Here is a 13,202-nt window from a genome sequence, read left to right as displayed (position 1 = left end):
CTAATGAACTACAGCTAAAGAGGTGCCGTCACAACGGCCATGTGCATGGATTTCTACATATTTGGTGACATTTATTGAGATACTGGGTCAGAAAAATCTACTTCCCATACCTACTTCCCTTCTGTAGTCAAGATCAGAGGTGGTATTCAGCCGGTTCTGACTAGTTCTGGAGAACCGGTAGTGGAAAATTTGAGTAGTTCAGAGAACCAGCAAATCCCACCTCTGACTGGCCCCACCCCCATCTATTCTCCGCCTCCCATTGAGTCCCACCTGATTGGCTGGGTCTCCTTTGGTTGCCCTGCACAGGAGAACGGAGCTGGAAAGCAGGTTAATGGGGTGGGGAGGGAATGGGGATTTTCAGTAACCTTCTCCTGCCACACCCACCAAGCCACACCCACAGAACCAGTAGTAAAAAAATTTGAATCCCACCACTGATCAAGATGTTTCATTCCACACCGCAGAATTCTGCAGTCACAAGAGAAGCCGCTCAGCTGGTAGAATCAAAAGAAGGCTACACATTTTAGCCAAGGATTACTAAGGATGATTAGATACTACACCACCTGTCTTGCAAAAGTGAGAAGACCGTCCACCCTTCTCAAAATAAAATCCAGTTGCCTTTTGAAGAAGCACTTCTGGGACAAGCATCACTTGGATGACTGAGAATCTCCATAGATGTGACCATCCTTCTCCTGCCCATGTGGCAGAGGAGCAAAGCTTGAGGTCCAGTCCCTCAAACCATCAGAAAGCAAGATAAGAACCAATGGATGGAAACTAATCAAAAAGCAACCTAAAAACCAAGGAGATATTTCCTAACATTGAGAACAATCCACAGTGGAAGAGCTTGCCTTCAGAAGTTGTGGCTGCTCCATCACTGGAGGTTTTTAAGAAGAGATTGGACAGCTGCTTGTCCGGAATGGTATAGATAGAATCTCCTATTTGAGTAGAGGGTTTGACTAGAAGTCCTCCAAAATCCCTTCCAACACTGGGCCGTATCTAACAAAATGAAATTCAGTGTTGAGAAAAGTCCCACACTTAGGCAAGAAAAACCACAAGGACACATATAGACTGGGTGAAACCAAATTTCTCAATAGCAAAAACTGAGAGAGGGATCTTGGAGTCTTAGTGGACAACCAACTAAATAGGAGCCAGCCATGTGCAGCAGCAGCCAAAAATGCCAATGCAATCCTAAGTTGTATTAACAGAGGGATACAATCAAGAACAAGGGAGGTACTAATACCACTCTATAAAGCCTTAGTAAGACCACACCTAGAGTACTGCATCCAGTTTTGTTATAAACAAAGATGTTGAGACTCTAGAAAAAGTACAGAGAAGAGCAACCAGGATGATTAAGGGACTGGAGGCTAAAACATACAATGAAAGTTTGCAGGAACTGGGCTTGGCTAGTCTAGTAAAGAGAAGGACCAGGAGAGACAGGAGAGCATCTTCCAATATTTGAGGGGCTGCCACAGGAAGGAAGGGGTCAAGCTATTTTCTAAAGCACCCGAAGGCCAGACAAGGAACAATGGATGGAAACTGAACAAGGAGAGACTCAACCTGGAAATAAGGAGAAACTTTCTGACAGTGAGAACCATCAACCCATGGAACAGAAGTTGCCTTTGGAAGTTGTGGGAGCTTCTTCACTTGAGACGTTCAAGAAGAGATTGGATTCCCATCTGTCAGAAATGGTGTAGGGTCTCCCGCTTGGGCGGGGGGGTTGGACTAGATGTCCTACAAGGTCCCTTCCAACTCTGAGTATCTGTTATTCTTTTATCCAGAGGCCAGATTTGGCTCAAGGACCGCTAGTTCACCTCTTTACAGGTAATTGCTCTGTGTACATGTAAATGTTCGTCCTAATTCCACCAGAAGGAATGATTTACTTCTCTGGCCCTGAATGCCAGCTTCTTGTCCTACCTTGATCTTTACGGGTTAAACCTCACAAGACAGAAGGAGACTATTAAGAGGCAAAAAGAAGAAGAAAAATAAATAAATTAGAAAAAGAGAGAAGGAAAACAAAATCAACAGGCAGCTAAGGAACGAGCTAAATTACATTTCATCCAGTCTCTTGCATTCATTTGGCTGGAAGGAGCCAGGATTTAGGATGTTTTTTTTATTCTAAATAGTATATCAATCCACTGATTAATTTTACACTTTGTTCCTTATGAGGCCTGGTCTGGAGCCCTGGCTGTTGCTAGGAAAAGGGGAAAAAAGCCAAAAAGGAACTCTTTAAAAGTTGGCAGACTGTTTAAGGTGCTGTGTCTAGCCAGCAGGAAATTTTCCCCCAGGGAAATTCGGAGAGCTATAAACCCATTTGGTGAAGCGAGCTTGGCTCTTTTTAAAAAAAAATAAAATAAAATAAGGCATAAGACTTTGTTAAAGCATTTTTTCTTTTTTTTTTAAGATACTAAGCCCTGGCTTGTAAATGGAGTGATAAAAGTAGATGGGAATATATTTTTTTTCCCAGATAGGGCATTACAAGGTTGATTAGCAGCAGCTGAATTTTTTCTCCTAATGTAATATAATTAACTCTGGCAATGCTTCTCCATTTATTCATGGAATGGAGTTTGCCAGCCGCTCTGATTTTTGTCAGAGCATCCATAAAAATCAAGAGGTCTTCAAGAGCCCAGCCCGATGCTCCTTTCAGGGAAGATATCCAAGGGATCTGTGATGAGAGGGAGGGAGGGAGGAAGAGAGGGAAGGGAAAGTGGGGGAGAGAGAGTAAGGGAGGGAGGGAGGGAGAAAGGAAGGGGGAGGGAAGGAGGGAGAAGGAAGAGAGGGAAGAGAAAGAAGGAAAGAAGAGGGAAGAGAGGAAGGAAGGAAGGAAGGAAGGAAGGAAGGAAGGAAGGAAGGAAGGAAGGAAGGAAGGAAGGAAGGAAGGAAGGAAGGAAGGAAGGAAGGAAGGAAGGAAGGAAGGAAGGATCACTGATAATGTTACCTAGTTGGGCCGTGAAATGTCTGCAAGAAAACCAAGCTCAGAGAGGACCAAGGTGAAGGAAGGAAGGAGGGAGGAAGGAAGGAAGGAAGGAAGGAAGGAAGGAAGGAAGGAAGGAAGGAAGGAAGGAAGGAAGGAAGGAAGGAAGGAAGGAAGGAAGGAAGGAAGGAGGAGAGAGGAGGGAGGGAGGAAGGAAGGAAGGAAGGAAGGAAGGAAGGAAGGAAGGAAGGAAGGAAGGAAGGAAGGAAGGAAGGAAGGAAGGAAGGGGAGAAGGGTTGACCTGTTAGTCCTCTACAGAACCATCTGTAGAAAAAAAGAGGTTATTTTCTCCTCGAAACAGAGGAAGAACATTGAGAGAATCTTGTTGAATGGTGGCATCTCCAACCTCCATAGAAGCTCTGGAGGATTTTGGCTTGAGTTTTTCGACCTGAAACCATCCTTGTCAGAAAACCCAAGTCAGCGAAGCATTTCTTTATGGCCTGACTTCCACTTGATATAAATCCATTGCTCTTTATAATTCTCTCCTTCAACAAAACTGCCTGGAAAAAAAAAAAAACACAGCTGGCTAATTTGCAGGTGCTCCCGCCGCTGTGTGTTTGTGCTTCACAGCTCTCCGAGGAGGCTTCCTTCCTCCTAGGATTTATGAGTCTAATGAGCCCCGCTTGTTCCCTGCAAGAGAGATGGAGAGAAAGAACGCAGCACCACGAGGGCAGGAAGGCTCGAAATTAAAAATGATAGAATCGTGGATGGAAGAGATCTTGGGGGGGTTGTCTAATCCAGGGATCTGCAACTTTAAACACTCAAAAGAGCCATTTGGAGCCACTTCCCACAGAAAAGAAAACACTGGGAGCCACAAAACCTGGGTGGGTGTGGCCAACTTGATGTCACTCACTCCCAGTCACATGACCTCCTCCCAGCCATGCCTACCCAGATTTTGTGGCTCCTGGTATTTTCTTTTTTCTGGGAAACTGGTATATCTCTCTCTCTCCCTATCTATCTATCTATCTATCTATCTATCTATCTATCTATCTATCTATCTATCTATCTATATCTATCTCCGTCTCTCTTTCTATCTCTCTATCTCTCTATCTCTCTCTATCTATATCTATCTCTATCTCTCTCTCTCTCTCTATCTATCTATCTATCTATCTATCTCTATCTCTATCTCTATCTATCTATCTATCTATCTATCTATCTATATCTATCTCCCTCTCTCTCTCTATCTCTCTATCTCTCTTTCTCTCTATCTCTCTATCTCTATCTTTCTCTATATCTATCTATCTATCTATCTATCTATCTATCTATCTATCTATCTCTAACTCTATCTATCTCTCTCTATCTCTCTATCTCTCTCTATCTCTCTCTCTATCTCTCTCTATCTCTATCTATCTATTTATCTATCTATCTATCTCTATCACTCTATCACTCTATCACTCTATCTATCTATCTATCTATCTATCTATCTATCTATCATTCCAGACAGCTTGGTTGTCCAGTCTCTTCTGAAAAGCTTCTGGTGAGGGAGCAACTTCCGCAACTTCTGGAGGGGAACCATTCCACTAGATAATTGTTCTCATTGTCAGGACGTTTCTCCTTAGTTCTGGGTTGCTCCTCTCCTTCCAACCGATGCTTCTTCTGCAGCCTTCGGGAGCCCATGGATTAATGAAGGATCCTGATCTGTGCAAACACAAGATAAGCATCACCCTTGGAAGCCATGTTTTACTTGGAAGCTTCGGGGCTGCCACATTTAGTGCCTGGGAATTTGGGAGGAGGGATTTAGTGGAGAAGTGGAAGAGTAGACTCAACAACATTCTTTCTCAGAGAGTCAAGGACATGTTACCCTGCACCTGGAGAGGAGTGTATAGAGGAATATCTCCAGTTGGACCATGTGATGGACTGTTGGGTGCAGGGGATGGATCTTTGATTTTCTTTTGGGAAGGGAAAACCCAGAACTCCAGATTTGGGTTAATGTCAGCATTCCAACTAACATGCTCCAGATCGATAAACTCTGAGACAGGCATTTCCTCCAAGTTCCATTTTATTAGAGATGTTATATTGGCATGTCTGGGGAAACCCCAAATCTGAGAATTCCAGGTTTTCCCTTCCCAAAAGAAAATCAAAGATCCATCCCTTGCACCCGTCAGTCCATCACAATAAGATCTCCAAGGTTCTTTGACCAGTTCAGGCAGCCTTCCCATCCTCTCAGAGACTAAAACCTATTACCATAGACTTATAACACCCATTACTTTATACACTTGGGTTAACCTCCACTGCAATTTACCACTGGCCTTCTGGAGCACCTTCTGAGAACTTCTTGTCTATGACTCAACTGCTCACCCTCTTGACTGCAGCTTGTCTGGTGACCTGGAGAAGTCCCTGTGAATTGGATCACATGGGACATTCAGGCAGCAAGGCTTTCGCCCAGAGGACTTCACAAACAGAGACCCTCGCAACCTTAGTTAACCTTTCTGAGTTCTGGTGTCACATGAGGCCAAGCTTTCAATAAAAAGGCCAAAAAGGAGAGTCAGAGGGTGTTAATCTAAGAGTGGCCCAGCAGAACAGGGGGCAGAATTGAATGGGTGGGAATGTAATTAAAATTTAAGAGGAAACTGGTCATGTAAAAAGACCTAGTCAAGGCAGGTCTGCAAGAAGAGGCAAAAGCTTTAGGGTGAAAGAAGGTTAAAGCAACACATGAGATTTTCTGAGCTGTCTCTCTTTTTATTTAAGAGGAGACAGAGAATAAGCAGTGTGGATAACAATTACTGGAACTAAGGTTGATTTATATTTGGTTTATCTAGGTCCTTATTACATTTCTAACCTGCTGCATGTGGCATTATATAAGATAAAGGCATGACGCACAAACCCATCACCAGCTTAAAACGTTGAGGGACTTTGAAGTCCCAACCAGGATTTTCAAGGATTTCTGTGCCACAGAATGTAGAATAATTGAGTTGGAAGGAACCTTGGAGGTCAGCTAGTCCAGTGGTTGCCAACCAGTGAGCCGGGAAGCACTGGTAGTCCATGAGAAAAATTTGGTGGTCCGCAGAGAAATGTCACCCCTAAAGCAATTAATCCAGGATGTGCGGGAACACAAGGCTGCGCCGCCCACATGGCCCGCGGGAACAAAAGGCTTGCTTTGTTTGCATTGTGCACAACACGAGGTGGGGAGGGGAGGGGGAAAAGGGTGGTGGGGAGAACTTTCCCCATTTGCCACACACACCTGGCTTGGCTACCGGGCTGCTTCCCTCCACTTCTTTCTAGATGCTGAGGCTCTAGAAAGAGTGCAGAGAAGAACAACCAGGATGATTAGGGGACCGGAGGCTAAAACATACAACGAACGGTTACAGGAACTGGGCTTGGCTAGTCTAGTAAAAAGAAGGACCAGGGGAGACATGATAGCGGTCTTCCAATATTTGAGGGGCTGCCACAGGGAGGAGGAAAGGGGGTCAAGCTATTTTCTAAAGTGCCTGTAGGCCAGACAAGGAATAATGGATGGAAACTGAACAAGGAGAGATTCAACCTGGAAATAGGGAGAAACTTTCTGACAGTGAGAACAATCAACCAGAAGCTGCCTTCAGAAGTTGTGGGAGCTTCATCACTGGAGGCTTTCAAGAAGAGATTGGACTCCCACCTGTCAGAAATGGTGTGGGGGAGGGGGGGTTGGACTAGAAGACCTACAAGGTCCCTTCCAATTCTGATTATCTGTTATCTGGAAGACTGCTATTATGTCGCGCACACACCCTGGTCCTTCTTTCCACTAGACTAGACACACCCAATTCCTGCAACCATTCTTCATATGTTTTAGCCTCCAATCCCTTAATCAACTTCCTCTGTACTCTTTCCAGAGTCTCAACATCTTTTTATTTATATTGTGGTGACCAAAATTGGATGCAGGATTCCAAGTGGGGTCTTCCCAAGGCTTGGTAAGGCTTTGTCATTGAGAGCAAATCTTTCTCTTTGTCCTTAAAGGGTCAAGCCACTCTTTCTCAATGCCATTTTTCTTACTCTGTCCCATTGCAATGATTTCTGAATGATATGGTGGCCTGATTAATGCCAGTTCACTTATATTCCATCAACTGGCTTCCTTTAATCCATTAATCTGCACCATGTCATTGACTTTGGTCTACAGCCTGAAACAGTCTTATATTTTGCAGCTACAGTGCACCAGCATTGGGCTGGCCTTTCTCCAGAAAAGCCATGTCGACACTATTTTATACGTGTCAGTGTTTATCATGAGTTATTTCCTTTCCCAGGAATACATTTGTTACTTCTTTTCTTTCCCTTTCTCCCTCACCCTCCGTGGTGGGTTTTGGCTTCGTTGATCAATCTTTTCATTCCTGCAAGGGCAGCGGCTGAACTGAATTTCAAAAGGTTGTCAGACCGAACAGGGTGTGTGATAGGAAAAGAGAAAAACTGCTTTCTTAAATAAGAATTTGTAAGCAGGAGAAAGGAAAGATCCCAGTCAATGTATTCTAGACATTCTACTCAGCTTTGGGTTGGCTTAAAGTTTCTCAGTCTAATTTATCAGGGCTACTCAGAGCCTCTGAAAACACTTGCAGGAGGTTTCACCATGCGGGGGAAATCAATTTTTATTTTTTTAAAAAATGATGTTTTGAAGCAAATAATCCACAGCTCTATGATTGATTGATTCATTGATTGGTTGCTTATGGACCATCAGCTCAACATCAACTTGGCAATCACACAACTAGAAGAGAATATGTGTAGCTCAGTAATGATATTTCCTGGTTGGGTAATGAAACATCTGCAAGAAAACCACCAAATTCAGAGAGCACTGAAGACCCCATAGTTCTCCTCCTCCTCCTCCTCCTCCTCCTCCTCCTCCTCCCTAGAAGCCCCACTCCCTTTTAGCACTGATGACATTACATAGTTGAATAATGAAACATCTGCAAGAAAGTTCAGGGAACACTGAGGATCTTATATAGCTAGATTTGCTCCACAATCATCTGCCCCCAAACCTGGGCCTATAAGTCTTCCAGCGGAGCACCAATTGCTGCTGTAACTGTACCCATCCATCTCCCCAACTAGTTGTCCTCTTCTAATAGTGTCAAAATCACTGGACGTGATAGTACCATTCTATGCTGCTCCGGATAAACCACACCTGGAATACTGTGCCCGGTTCTGCTCACCATAACACAACTAGGATGCTAAGGAACAGAAGAGAGTAGAGAAGAAGAGCGAGAAAAATGGTTAAGGGGCTTAGAGTCCTTCAAAGACCAGTTAAAGGAATTTAAAATTTGGACAGAAAGGTGGAAATGAATGTTTACACAATGCTTAGCTAAGAACAGGAACGGACTGGCATGAGAGGAAACCCTGCAGCAGCTGAGGAATTCCTGCTTGCTATGATTATTATGGTTGGTTGCACAGTCAACCAGGTGTTCCAGTTGGATTTTGCATTTTTATCCACCGGTTGAGTCCTTCCCACGGACCTGGGCTAGGAAGATGTGGATTTTTGATGGTGTTACAGATATCATCTCAGGATGTAAGCTGTTCCAAGTAAAGCTGCCATTTGCAATTGACTGATGGTGAATTTGTCAATGCCAACGGTGCTCAAGTGGCTTGCCAGATGTTTCAAGTTTGCACCCAAGGTGCCTATGACTATTGATGCTACTTTTGCTCTCTTTGGCCAACGTCGTTCTACCTCTCTTTGTGGGTCTCTCTGTATTTTGCGATCTTCTCCAGTTCTTTCTCTTCTCTTCTGCTGTCTCCAAGTACCGCCACATTACTATAATTATTATTGCTATCGTTATAACTCTTCCAGCGATGCAAACAAAGCATTCCATTGTTTCCCAGAAAATTCCAGTCTTTCCCAAGCCGTCAGAACGGAAGACCAGCAAACACGAAATCTTGCCAGGAGGTGACTGCAAAGGTCTAACAGCAGGTTAGGGTGTCATCAGGTGAGTGATGAAATCACATCTGGAACCGTTTGTTGAATAAATAAAATGGGCGCGCTCATCTATCACTGCCCAGCCTTCCCATCTGTAAAGGAAAGAGAAAAATAAATTGTCTAATAACCTTGCAAAGCCCATCGTAGATATCGAAAACTCGAGCGACACACTGCCGTTCGAAGTGAGCACGTTAAATCATAATTTGTAAAAGGGGCAACGGTGCTCACAGTAAAGGAAGGAAATGCTGTTGAACAGGATAAATCAGACAATTGTTGATTTGTTTGTTTGCTTGTTTTTAATATTCCATATTTCTAAACTGCCCATCTCACTCAAAGAGGGGCTCAGGGTGATGTACAATATAATCTAATATAACCGGTAAGAAAACCATGTAAAAAAATGAACATGAAAATTGAAAATTACATTAGGGTTGGAAATTTTATAATATAAGGACAAACTTAGAAAAGAGTAAATAGCTATTCAAAAATCATTTATTTTAAAAAAAAATCTGGTTTGTTTGCACCTGGTCAGAGAGCTTTGGGTATTATTTGGAGTTCAATCCCCGAACTGGACTTTTGACTGTTTCCTTTATGTTTAATTATTGATGATTAATATTTCATATTTCTAAACTGCCCATCTGTCTCAAGGAAGGGCTCAGAGTGGTGTACAATAGAATGTAACCGATAAGTAAAACAACGTAAAAAATTAACATTAAAATGAAATTAGGGTTAAGATAAAAATAAAATGAAAGAATGAGGACAAACATCAACAAGGAGAAAATTATTATTATTATTATTATTATTATTTTCATTGATTATGTATTACAAAGTAAAGTGTGGTTTCATTGTGCTTTGGATAATATGATTTGGCGTGCAACCCCAGAACTGGACTTTTGTCTGTGGTCTTTATTCTTTAGTCTGCTTTAAAATTATTTTCACATGTCTGGCAGAAAGACAGTAAGATTCCCCCGTTGCGTCATATAATACTTCCCCTAGAGAGCCTTAATACCTGATTTTTCTTGCCTTTCATTTTTATTTATTTTTTTAAGGCTGTGACATTCCAAAGGGCTTAAGAAAAGCTTGGCTCCAAAGCTGTTCTCTCTTTCGTCTCTGTGTTACTGGCCTCTGAGTTAAGATAACTACAGGTTGAGTATTATTTTACTAGGCTATTAATAATGGCCCCCTGTGTATTGTAAAACATCAATGGGGAGGATTGAGTGTCCTCAGTCACCCATGAAATGTGTAATGTTAATAACAGCCTTGTAAAATGGCATTTGGCAACACAAAGTGCTAACCATCTAGAGGGATCTGGTGCCACAAGAGAGTTGTTGGTAACCCCATGTCCAAAACTAGATATTTTATGGCGCAAGAGGAAAATTTCAAAATTTTATTTGAAAAGTGAAGGGTTAAATTAAGATGAGAAAGATGTTTCTTGCTGGTTTCCTCTTCCTTTTAAATTAATTGCAGTGGGATTTCAGTGTATACACACACACACACACACACACACACACATCCCAACATACTTATGGACAAAGATGTTCTCCATTAGGCATTCCAATTGATGTAGGTAACTGCTTCCAAAGGACTCCTTAAAATGGAAATAAAAATCTGCACAAATTGATTCATTTGAGTTGGATCGTGGTGCCAAGAGTGAGGAGGGTGGGATCCTCTTCCCAGAGCAAGTGGAGAATGGCTATGCAATGACCTGGGTAGGAAGATGGCAATGGTCTTTGAAGAGTCAACAGAAGATTGCAATGGTCTTTGTGGGGTCAACAGAAGATTGCAATGGTCATTGTGGAGTCAGCATAAGATTGCAATGGTTAGTGCATGGTCAACAGAAGGTTGCAGTGGTCATTGTAGAGTCAACATAAGATAGCAATGGTCATTGTGGGATCAATACAAGATTGCAATGGTCATTGTGGAGTCAACACAAGGCTGCAATGGTCATTGTGGAATCAACCTAAGATTGCAATGGTCATTGTGGGGTCAACACAAGATTGCAATGGTCATTGTGGAATCAACAGGAGATTGTATCTTCTGGTTCCAAAGATGTTTCAGAAGACAGGAGCAAAAACCCTTTTTAGAGAAAGACTGCAAAAATCAAACACATCCAACTGGTAACACAATACAGCTGCACTGGTTCAAATCTGCTCTTCTCTTCTGACAATGCCATGAATTTAAAAAAATATATTGTTTGTAATGAAAAATACCTCCGAAACAGAATTTTTACCCCTGAAAGTAGTTATATAGAAGAAGCACTAAACAGAATATAAACTTGAATATAAGTTGTTGTTTCAAAAAAATGTCTACATCAAAGAAATCTACCTAAGGAAGAACATCATCCAGAAAGTTTATATTAAAGGGCGATATTGTTTCAAAAAAATTGTGTTAACGGTTGTTTGATGTAACTATTGTTGCTTTGTATGCAATGGAAATGAAACGTGTCTAGGACAGAGGAGGCTGCAAATGAAAATCCCCATACATTTCTTTTTAATGTGTCTTTTCCATTCAAGCCAACCAACCAGAATCCTGCCTAGATAATCCAAACAGTCATCCAGATTGAAGCTGTGGGGATACACCTCCTGATATCTGAAACAGATTAACGAAAGTGGAGGTATAAACAATTGAATATCTTGAAGTTCAGGCCAACCCAAGGAGGCCATTAAATCTCGATGGATGAGTTCCTCTCTCCAAGGTTGTGCTGGAGGTCAGCCAGGGTGTGGCACTTGGGGCACGCATATGAGATGTAAGATCTTGGTTTAGATTTTGTGTATACACAGTACACACACACCAACACTCATACACACAGAGAGAGAGAGAGACAAAAAGAGAAAGGAAGAGAGAGGAGAGAAGAGAGAAAGAGAGAGAGAGAGAAAGAGAGAGTGGAGAGAGAAAGAGAGGAGAGGACAGAGGAAGAGAGAGAGAGAAAGAGAGTAAATGAGAAAGGAAGAGAGAGGAGAGAAGAGAGAAAGAGAGAGAGAGAGAAAGAGAGAGTGGAGAGAGAAAGAGAGGAGAGAGACAGAGGAAGAGAGAGAGAAAGAGAGGAGAGGACAGAGAAGAGAGAGAGAGAGTAAATGAGAAAGGAAGAGAGAGGAGAGAAGAGAGAAAGAGAGAGAGAGAGAGGAGAGGAAAGAGGAAGGGACAGAGGAGAAAGACAGAGAGAAAGAGAGGAGAGAGGAAGAGAGAGAGAAAAGAGAGAGAGAGAGAAAGAGTCTAAGCCCAGACCTTGTGTCTTTGAAATATAGGACTGGTCAAAAGCCAAGCTATTCAATATTGTTACCAATACATTTACCCTACCCATTGCAAGTTTCTTTTTTTCTTTTTTCCCCTTTGCAGGAAAGGACGGTAGGGAGAGAGAAAGAATGCAGGTTTTGGAGGGTTTTTCGGGGAGTTTTCAAGGAAATCTGTTGGAGGAAGGCCGGGAGGCATTGCTGGCTGAAGGAATGGGTATCAAGATGTTGGTAATTGATAGAGACACAATAAAATGAAGTAATTTCCCAACTTCTTCTCTATGTTTATCGGAGGCCGGTCTCCTGGGTCGGAGGGGGGCCTGGAAAGGAAGGCGAACTCGGTAACTCGACACGGCTTTGAAAAACTGTTCTTTCTCCAACGTTATTAAGACTTTTTTTTTTTTTTCCCTTCCCCAAAAAGTGCTGGCAGAATTTTGGAGGCCGTCCATGTGAAATGAAGAAACTTGCAACCATTGGGGACGGGGAGGTGAGGAGTGGGGTGATGGGATGGGAGAGGGTTATTTTTTTTAAAAAAATGGAGCTGATTTATGCTCTCTAATGTTTTCAAGACTGTGTCAATTAAATTTTGAGTTCCCAGGCAGGCTGCTTCAAGAAGTAACTTGAGACGTTCTCCCAGCCAACTTCTAGAGAGTGTTTTATTTATTGATTTGATTTGTCAATCGCTTACAAAATGATAGGAGTAAGTATAAACATGAGTAAGAATACAGGAAATAGGTACAATTAAATGGGAACAATAGAACAGGGACAGGAGGCAGGATGGTGCACTTGTACACGTCTCTTACAGACCTCTTAGGAATGGGTATTCTCTCCTTTCCTTTCCTTCCTTCCTTCCTTTCTTCCTTCCTCCTGCTCCCTCCCTTCTTTTCTGTCCTCCCTCTATTCTATTCTCTCCTTCCTTCCTTCATTCACCTCCCCTGTTCTCCTTCCTTTCCCCTTCCTTCCTTCCTTCCTCCCTCCCTCCCACTCCCTCCCACTCCCTCCCTCCCTTTTCTCTCCTTCCTTCTTTCCTTCCTCCCTTCCCTGTTCTTCTTCCTTCCCCCTTCCTTCCTTCTTTTATTTTGTTATTTTCTTTATTTATTTGATTTATCAATCGCTTACAAAATGATAGGAATAAGTATAA

The 13,202-nt window shown here is 42.5% G+C and overlaps 1 long non-coding RNA gene across 1 annotated transcript; it reads left to right on the top strand.

Annotated features, from left to right (window-relative positions):
- The first annotated feature begins 6,825 nt into the window (after positions 1-6,825).
- Positions 6,826-11,363, top strand: LOC148124795 (uncharacterized). Its single transcript, XR_015745013.1, has 3 exons — positions 6,826-6,852; positions 8,741-8,844; positions 11,345-11,363. It is a non-coding gene; the product is annotated as an uncharacterized LOC148124795 (long non-coding RNA).
- Positions 11,364-13,202: the final 1,839 nt, after the last annotated feature.

This window comes from Pseudonaja textilis, chromosome 12 (genome assembly GCF_049901715.1).
Source record: "Pseudonaja textilis isolate UNSWEBS1 chromosome 12, rPseTex1.2, whole genome shotgun sequence".
NCBI lineage: Eukaryota > Metazoa > Chordata > Lepidosauria > Squamata > Elapidae > Pseudonaja > Pseudonaja textilis.
Note: the sequence above shows the minus strand (reverse complement) of the source record. Positions and strands in the feature narration are given on the sequence as shown.